This window comes from Arachis stenosperma, chromosome 10 (assembly GCF_014773155.1).
Source record: "Arachis stenosperma cultivar V10309 chromosome 10, arast.V10309.gnm1.PFL2, whole genome shotgun sequence".
Classification (NCBI taxonomy): Eukaryota; Viridiplantae; Streptophyta; class Magnoliopsida; order Fabales; family Fabaceae; genus Arachis; species Arachis stenosperma.
In genome coordinates this window covers 36,210,288-36,220,187 of record NC_080386.1, presented here as the reverse complement: position 1 = coordinate 36,220,187, position 9,900 = coordinate 36,210,288, and the positions used below count along the sequence as shown (strand labels likewise).

Below are 9,900 nucleotides of genomic sequence, written 5' to 3'. Positions count from 1 at the left end.
GGAATGATTGAGCGTTGTATAAACTCTAACCATCCTCTAGCCACGGGCTTGAGGTCATGCCTTCTTAATTGAACCGGCTTTCCTCTTGAATCTCTCTTCCATTGGGCGCCCTCTTCACATATGACTGTGAGGACTTGGTCCAACCTTTGATCAAAGTTGACCCTTCTAGTGTAAGGATGTCCATCTCCTTGCATCATAGGCAAGTTGAACGCCAACCTCACACTCTCCGGACTAAAATCCAAGTATTTCCCCCGAACCAAAGTAAGATAATTCTTTGGATTTGGGTTCACACTTTGGTCATGGTTCTTGGTGATCCATGCATTGGCATAGAACTCTTGAACCATCAAGATTCCGACTTGTTGAATGGGGTTGGTAAGGACTTCCCAACCTCTTCTTTGGATCTCATGTCGGATCTCCGGATATTCACTCTTTTTGAGTGAGAAAGGGGCCTCGGAGATCACCTTCTTCAAGGCCACAACTTCATAGAAGTGGTCTTGATGCACCCTTTAGATGAATCTCTCCATCTCCCATGACTCGGAGGTGGAAGCTTTTGCCTTCCCTTTCCTCTTTCTAGAGGTTTCTCCGGCCTTGGATGCCATAAATGGTTATGGAAAAACAAAAAGCAATGCTTTTACCACACCAAACTTAAAATGTTTGCTCGTCCTCGAGCAAAAGAAGAAAGAAGAGAGTAGAAGAAGGAGAAATGAGGAGAAAGGGAATGGCTTTGTATTCGGCCAAAGGGGAGAGAAATGGTGTTTAAGGTGTGTGAAAATGAAGGAGTGAAGGGGGGTTTATATAGGAGAGGGGGAGAGGGATGTTCGGCCATGTGAGGGTGGGTTTGGGTGGGAAAGTGGTTTGAATTTGAATGGTGAGGTAGGTGGGGTTTTATGAAGGATGGATGTGAGTGGTGAAGAGAAAGATGGGATTTGATAGGTGAAGGGTTTTTGGGGAAGAGGGAGAGTGGTAGGGTAGGTGGGGATCCTGTGGGGTCCACAGATCCTGAGGTGTCAAGGAAAAGTCATCCCTGCACCAAATGGCAAGAAAAAACACGTTTTTAGCCATTTCTAGCGTTAAACACCGGGCTGGTGCCCATTTCTGGCGTTTAACGCCAGCTTCTTGCCCTTCTCTGGCGTTTAACGCCAGTCTGGTGCCCCTTTCTGGCGTTAAACGCCCAGAATGGTGCCAGACTGGGCGTTAAACGCCCAACAGCTAACCTCACTGGCGTTTAAACGCCAGTAGGTGCGTCCTCCAGGGTGTGCTATTTTTCTTCCTGTTTTTCATTCTGTTTTTGCTTTTTTCATTGATTTTGTGACTTCTTATGATCATCAACCTACAAAAGACATAAAATAACAAAAGAAAATAGTTAATTATAAAACATTGGGTTGCCTCCCAACAAGCGCTTCTTTAATGTCATTAGCTTGACAGAGGACTCTCATGGAGCCTCACAGATACTCAGAGCCATGTTGGAACCTCCCAACACCAAACTTAGAGTTTGAATGTGGGGGTTCAACACCAAACTTAGAGTTTGGTTGTGGCCTCCCAACACCAAACTTAGAGTTTGACTGTGGGGGCTCTGTTTGGCTCTGTTTTTGAGAGAAGCTCTTCATGCTTCCTCTCCATGGTGACAGAGGGATATCCTTGGGCCTTAAACACCAAGGGTTCTTCATTCACTTGAATGATCAACTCTCCTCTATCAACATCAATCACAGCCTTTGCTGTGGCTAGGAAGGGTCTGCCAAGGATGATGGATTCATCCATGCACTTCCCAGTCTCTAGGACTATGAAATCAGTAGGGATGTAATGGTCTTCAACTTTAACCAGAACGTCCTCTACAAGTCCATAGGCTTGTTTTCTTGAGTTGTCTGCCATCTCTAGTGAGATTTTTGCAGCTTGCACCTCAAAGATCCCTAGCTTCTCCATTACAGAGAGAGGCATGAGGTTTACACTTGACCCTAAGTCACAGAAGGCCTTCTTGAGGGTCATGGTGCCTATGGTACAAGGTATTGAAAACTTCCTAGGATCCTGCCTCTTTTGAGGCAGTTTCTGCCTAGACAAGTCATCCAGTTCTTTGGTGAGCAAAGGGGGTTCATCCTCCCAAGTCTCATTTCCAAATAACTTGTCATTTAGCTTCATGATTGCTCCAAGGTATTTAGCAACTTGCTCTTCAGTGACATATTCATCCTCTTCAGAGGAAGAATACTCATCAGAGCTCATGAATGGCAGAAGTGAGTCCAATGGAATCTCTATGGTCTCATTTTGAGCCTCAGATTCCCATGGTTCCTCATTGGGGAACTCATTGGAGGCCAGTGGGCGCCCAGTGAGGCCTTCCTCAGTGGCGTTCACTGCCTCTTCTTCCTCCCAAAATTTGGCCATGTTGATGGCCTTGCACTCTCCTTTTGGATTTTCTTCTGTATTGCTTGGGAGAGTACTAGGAGGGAGTTCAGTAATTTTCTTGCTCAGCTGACCCACTTGTCCTTCCAAGTTTCTAATGGAGGACCTTGTTTCAGTCATGAAACTTTGAGTGGTTTTGATTAGATCAGAGACCATGGTTGCTAAGTCAGAAGTATTCTGCTTAGAACTCTCTGTCTGTTGCTGAGAAGATGATGGAAAAGGCTTGCTATTGCTAAACCTGTTTCTTCCACCATTATTGTTGAGGTCTCTGTTGATCCTTCCATGAAAGATTTGGATGATTCCTCCATGAGGGATTATAGGTGTTTCCATAGGGTTCTCCCATGTAATTCACCTCTTCCATTGAAGGGTTCTCAGGATCATAAGCTTCTTCCTCAGATGAAGCTTCCTTAGTACTGCTTGATGCATTTTGCATTCCAGACAGACTTTGAGAAATCATATTGACTTGTTGAGTCAATATTTTGTTCTGAGCCAATATGGCATTCAGAGTGTCAATCTCAAGAACTCCTTTCTTCTGACTAGTCCCATTGTTCATAGGATTTCTTTCAGAAGTGTACATGAATTGGTTATTTGCAACCATTTCAATCAGTTCTTGAGCTTCAGTAGGCGTCTTCTTCAGATGAAGAGATCCTCCAGCAGAGCTATCCAAAGACATCTTGGACAGTTCAGAGAGACCATCATAGAAAATACCTATGATGCTCCATTCAGAAAGCATATCAGAGGGACACTTTCTGATCAATTGTTTGTATCTTTCCCAAGCTTCATAGAGGGATTCTCCTTCCTTCTGTCTGAAGGTTTGGACTTCCACTCTAAGCTTACTCAATTTTTGAGGTGGAAAGAACTTTGCCAAGAAGGCATTGACTAGCTATTCCCAAGAGTCCAGGCTTTCTTTAGGTTGAGAGTCCAACCATGTTCTAGCTCTGTCTCTTACAGCAAAAGGGAATAGCATAAGTCTGTAGACCTCAGGGTCAACCCCATTAGTCTTAACAGTGTCACAGATTTGCAAGAATTCAGCTAAAAACTGATGAGGATCTTCCAATGGAAGTCCATGGAACTTGCAATTCTGTTGCATTAGAGAAACTAATTGAGGCTTAAGCTCAAAGTTGTTTGCTCCAATGGCAGGGATAGAGATGCTTCTCCCATAGAAGTCGGGAGTAGGTGCAGTAAAGTCACCCAGCACCTTCCTTGCATTGTTGGCATTGTTGTTTTCGGCTGCCATGTGTTCTTCTTCTTTGAAGAATTCGGTCAGGTCCTCTAAAGAAAGTTGTGCTTTGGCTTCTCTTAGCTTTCTCTTCAGGGTTCTTTCAGGTTCGGGATCAGCCTCAACAAGAATGCTTTTGTCTTTGCTCCTGCTCATAAGAAAGAGAAGAGAACAAGAAATGTGAAATCCTCTATGTCACAGTATAGAGATTCCTTGAAGTGTCAGAGGAAAAGAAGAGTAGAAGACAGAAGTAGAAAATTCGAACTTATCAGAGAAAATGGAGTTCGAATTTTGCATTAAGGATAGTGTTAGTCCATAAATAGAAGGATGTGAGAAGAAGGGAAGTAATTTTCGAAAATTAAGTGGAAGATTTTGAAAACATTTTTGAAAAACATTACTTAATTTTCGAAAAATGAAAGTGGAAAAGAAATCAAGTGATTTTTGAAAAAGATTTTGAAATTAGAAATCAAAAAGATTTGATTGAAAACTATTTTGAAAAAGATGTGGTTAAGAAGATATGATTGGTTTTAAAAAAATGTGATTGAGAAAATATGATTTGAAAAACATTTTTAAAAAAAAGATTTGATTTTGAAAATTAAAAACCTGTCTAACAAGAAAAGATATGATTCAAACATTAAACCTTTCTCAACAGAAAAGGCAACATACTTGAAATGTTGAATCAAATCATTAATTGGTAGCAAGTATCTTTGAAAATGGAAAGAAATTGATTTTGAAAAAGATTTGATTGAAAAATTGATTTGAAAAAGATTTGATTTTGAAAAGATTTTGAAAACTTAAAAAAAATTTTGATTTGAAAACAAAATCTTTCCCCTTTAGCCATCCTGGCGTTAAACGCCCAGAATGGTGCACATTCTGGCGTTTAACGCCCAAAATGCTACCCTTTTGGGCGTTAAACGCCCAACCAGGTACCCTGGCTGGCGTTTAAACGCCAGTCTGTCCTTCTTCACTGGGCGTTTTGAACGCCCAGCTTTTTCTGTGCAGTTCCTCTGCTGTATGTTCTGAATCTTCAATTCTTTGTATTATTGACTTGAGAAGACACAAATTAGAAATATTTTTGGATTTTTAATAATAAGGACAAATCAAAATGCAACAAGAATCAAATAACAATGCATGCAAGACACCAAACTTAGCAGTTTGTATACTACTGACACTATCAAAATGAGAATGCATATGAGACACACAAAACACTCAAGTCAATAGAATTCAAAGATCAGAGCACGAAAATCATCAAGAATTACTTGAAGATCCTTAAGACACATGAATGAATGCAATAAGAACAGAAACATGCAATTGACACCAAACTTAAGATGAGACTCTAGACTCAAACAAGAAATATTTTTTTTGGATTTTATGATTTTGTAATTTTTTTTTTGGATTTTTCGAAAACTAAGTGGAAAAAGAAAATAAAGGTATCAAAATTCTTAATGAGGATTCCAGGAATCATGCAATGTTAGTCTAAAGCTTCAGTCTAAAGGAATTAGACATGGCTAGCCAAGCTTCAGCAGGACATTGCATTCAAGAGCTAAATTGATGAAGATCAATCAGCTTTGGTGATGATAAGAACATCACATTGAAACACTAGAATTCATTCTTAAGAACTCTGAAGAAAAAAAAAATACCTAATCTAAGCAACAAGATGAACCGTCAGTTGTCCATACTCGAACAATCCCCGGCAACGGCGCCAAAAACTTGGTGCTGTTGCCGGATCTTGGCACTGATGTTACCGGACCAAAAGCTTGCTCAAAACTTGAACAATCCCCGGCAACGGCGCCAAAAACTTGGTGCACGAAATTGTGAACAATACTTTTCACAACTCTCATAATCCCCGGTCATGAACCCCAAAAACTTGGTGTTCAATACCATGGCATTAACACAACTTCGCACAACTAACCAGCAAGTGCACTGGGTCGTCCAAGTAATAAACCTTACGCGAGTAAGGGTCGATCCCACGGAGATTGTTAGTATGAAGCAAGCTATGGTCATCTTGTAAATCTTAGTCAGGCAAACTCAAATGGATATGGGTGATGAACGCATAAAAACATGAAGATAAAGATAGAGATACTTATGTAATTCATTGGTAGGAACTTCAGATAAGCGCATGAAGATGCCTTCCCTTCCGTCTCTCTGCTTTCCTACTGTCTTCATCCAATCCTTCTTACTCCCTTCTATGGCAAGCTTATGTAGGGTTTCACCGTTGTCAGTGGCTACCTCCCATCCTCTCAGTGAAAACGTTGCCTATGCTCTGTCACAGCATGGATAATCATCTGTCGGTTCTCGGTCAGGCCGGAATAGAATCCATCGATTCTTTTGCGTCTGTCACTAACGCCCCGCCTGCTAGGAGCTTGAAGCACGTCACAGTCATTCAATCATTGAATCCTACTCAGATTACCACAGACAAGGTTAGACCTTCTGGATTCTCTTGAATGCCGCCATCAATTCTTGCCTATACCATGAAGACTCTGATCTCACGGAATGGTTGGCTCGTTTGTCAGGCGAGCACTCGGTTGTCAGGCGATCAACCATGCATCGTGCAATCAGGAATCCAAGAGATATTCACCCAATCGAAGGTAGAACGGAGGTGGTTGTCAGTCACACGTTCATAGGTGAGAATGATGATGAGTGTCACGGATCATCACATTCATCAAGTTGAAGAACAAGTGATATCTTAGATCAAGAACAAGCGGAATTGAATGGAAGAATAATAGTAATTGCATTAATACTCGAGGTACAGCAGAGCTCCACACCTTAATCTATGGTGTGTAGAAACTCCACCGTTGAAAATACATAAGAACAAGGTCTAGGCATGGCCGTGAGGCCAGCCTCCCAGTGATCTAAGATAGCATAAAAATGAAGATAGCTACCAAAGTCTACAAATACAATAGTAAAAGGTCCTACTTATAGAGAACTAGTAGCCTAAGGTTTACAGAAATGAGTAAATGACAAAAAAAATCCACTTCCGGGCCCACTTGGTGTGTGCTTGGGCTGAGCAATGAAGCATTTTCGTGCAGAGACTTCTCTTGGAGTTAAACGCCAGCTTTTATGCCAGTTTGGGCGTTTAACTCCCATTTGGGTGCCAGTTCCAGCGTTTAACGCTGGGATTTCTGAGGGTGACTTTGAACGCCGGTTTGGGCCATCAAATCTTGGGCAAAGTATGGACTATCATATATTGCTGGAAAGCCCAGGATGTCTACTTTCCAACGCCATTGAGAGCGCGCCAATTGGGTTTCTGTAGCTCCAGAAAATCCGCTTCGAATGCAGGGAGGTCAGAATCCAACAGCATCTGCAGTCCTTTTCAGTCTCTGAATCAGATTTTTGCTCAGGTCCCTCAATTTCAGCCAGAAAATACCTGAAATCACAGAAAAACACACAAACTCATAGTAAAGTCCAGAAAAGTGAATTTTAACTAAAAACTAATAAAAATATGCTAAAAACTAACTAGATCATACTAAAAACAATGCCAAAAAGCGTACAAATTATCCGCTCATCAGAGTGAATTTGGGTTGAAGATGGATCCGGATGGCCTAGGTCTTAAGAAGAAATCCACTTGCAATTTGGTCTCTGAAGCATTCACGTTTGAGGCAAACGTTGACTTAAACGTTTTCGTGTGTGGCATTATGCAGAAGGCCATTTGCTGTCACTCACGTTTGGGTTCACGTTTGAGGTTAAACGTGAGCTCAAACGTGATCTCCTCCAATGCATCCTTTGGCCAACGTTTGACCTCACGTTTGAGGCAAACGTTGGCGCAAACGTTGAGTCCTCCCAGGCATTAATTCATCAGCCAACGTTTGATCTCACGTTTGAGGCAAACATTGGCGCAAACGCTATCTCCCTCCAGGGTGTTCCTCTACCAATGTTTGACCTCACGTTTGAGGCAAATGATGACAAGTCATCATATACCCATTTTTCAAGCTAATTTCACTTGTTTTGTTAGCATTTATGCACTTTCTTGAACCCTAAGTAAGTGATTTGGAGTGAAAATGCATAACTTCTCTAAATCAAGCAACCACCATGAAATTAATGTTAAATCATGAGGTTTAAGCTAATTTTAATTGAATTTTAATTGATTTATAAGCCTCTTGAATTTAGTGATACTTGGAGTGGTTGTTTTGGTTTATTGTAGGTGAAGAAAAGAAAAGAAAAGGAAAAGCGTGGCCTAAAAAGTGTAGCCCAAGGAAAGGAAAGTGTGGTCAAAGCAAGAGAAGTGTGCCGCATGCAAAGGGAGAGGCAAACATTGCCCTCCACAAGGGCACACTGCCCTCTAGGAGGGCAACATAAGAGAACCAAGAAGAGAAGGCAACTCTGCCCTGCCCACTCCAAGGGCAGAGCACAATTTTGTGCCATGGAACCAAGAGGAATAGAACCTTGCCCTGCCCTCCACAAGGGCAGTATCGGGCTCTCCAAGAAAGAAATTCAAAGGAAATTGGCTCCAAATGCATGCCACAAAAATCGAACACGGAACAAGGAAGAGGCAAGGAACTAAGGTTGAGTGCCGTGCCAAGAAGCCAAGGAAATTAATTGAGCGTGTGCTCCAGCCAAGAATCGAACACGGGAGTGCAATTTGGAAACACTGCCCTGCCCTCCGCGAGGGCAGGGCAGCATTTGGTTGGCGCACGATCCTGGCGCACCACGCACGAATCTGGCGCACCAATCTTCGACCCTGGCAGCGTTTTGCGTTCCTGGCAGCACCAAGCCGCACCAACACGCACCCAAGACGCACCAAACCTCCGCACCAAGCACCAATTTTCTGCCCTGCCCTCCACAAGGGCAGGGCAGCCTCCTGGGAGCCACCATTTTGGGCCGAAAATTTAAATTAAAAATCCATTTGAATTCATTTCTTCACCAATTCAAAAGCCCATCCAAATCCCAATATCCAAGAATAGAAAGTGTATAAATAGGAGTTAGTTTGATGTAATTAGGACTGGGACCTTTACTTTTTGAATTTTACTTTTACTTTCACCTTTCTTTTGAGCTTTGGCAATTGTTCTTGGTGCCTTCACTGAGATTTCTGAGAATTGGGGAGGAGAATTGATCTCTCTTCTTCCTCATTCTTGCCTGAGCATTTCTAATCTTCTGTTTCTGAGTTTTGGGTGTGAGAAATTGAGGAAATTCTGTCTCAATTCCCATTCAAATTCTCTTCAAATCTCTTTCTGCATAATTGAATCCATTTACATTTTCTTTACTGCTTCCTCTTCTAATTCTTGTCAATTGCTTTGTGAGCTTGGATCTAGGAAGGCAAATAGAGATCTAGGCTCTGCTACCTAATCTCTTGAGACCTGAGACCCAATTTTACTTTTGGTTCTTCTGTGAACCTTGCTGCACTTTAATTTCCTATTCTGTTTGAATTTCTGTTTGATCCAAATTCATCTTCTACTTAATTAATTGTTGCAATTTACTTTTTCTTTGTTTAGATCCTGCAATCCCATTCCTCAATTCCCTTTTATATTCAAGCAATTTACAATCCTTGCCATTTAAGTTACTGCAATTTACATTTCTTGCACTTTAAGTTTCAGTCATTTACTTTCTTGTTCTTTAAGATTCAGTCCATTTGACCTTCCTGTTCTTTAGTTTACTGCAAATTCCCCTCTCCCTTTACATTTACTGTCATTTACTTCCTGTTAAACACAAATCACTCAACCAACACTTGATTCGCTTGACTAAACCACCCACTAAACTAAAATTGCTCAATCCTTCAATCCATGTGGGATCGACCTCACTCTAAGTGAGTTATTACTACTTGATGCGACCCGGTACACTTGCCGGTTGGATCTATGTGTTTGGAAAATTCGTTTTTCGCAAAAGCACCATCAAGTTTTTGGCGCCGTTGTCGGGGATTGAAATAGATTGACAATGATTAAGTGAAGTGGAGGTCTAGATTAAGCACTTTTTCTTTTCTGTTATTCTAATTCTTACTAACACACTAACTGTTTGAGAAATTGCCTCTATTAACTCACTAACAATTTATCTCAAATAACTGCACTTAATTCTCAAGCTTGTTGTTGTTTGGTCATCCTGATTGTTTGCATATCACAGGAAATCAAGCCTCTACAGACAAAGGGTATCAAGACATGAAGCCACCACTTATTACACTCATCAAGAACAATTGTTCTTATGACGGAAATCCATCGGAAGATCCTCAACAGCACATATCCACTTTTCTGAAGACTTGTAATGCAGTCAAAACCGATGGCTCAGATCATGACACTTATAAGGTCCTGTTATTCCCTTTCTCATTAAAGGGTGAAGCTGCACAATGGTTTGAAACTTTTCCT

The 9,900-nt window shown here is 41.4% G+C and overlaps 1 non-coding gene across 1 annotated transcript; it reads left to right on the top strand.

Annotated features, from left to right (window-relative positions):
• Window positions 1-3,118: 3,118 nt before the first annotated feature.
• LOC130959030 (small nucleolar RNA R71) lies at window positions 3,119-3,226 on the top strand. The gene has a single exon (XR_009078127.1). It is a non-coding gene; the product is annotated as a small nucleolar RNA R71 (small nucleolar RNA).
• The last annotated feature ends 6,674 nt before the right edge of the window (window positions 3,227-9,900 follow it).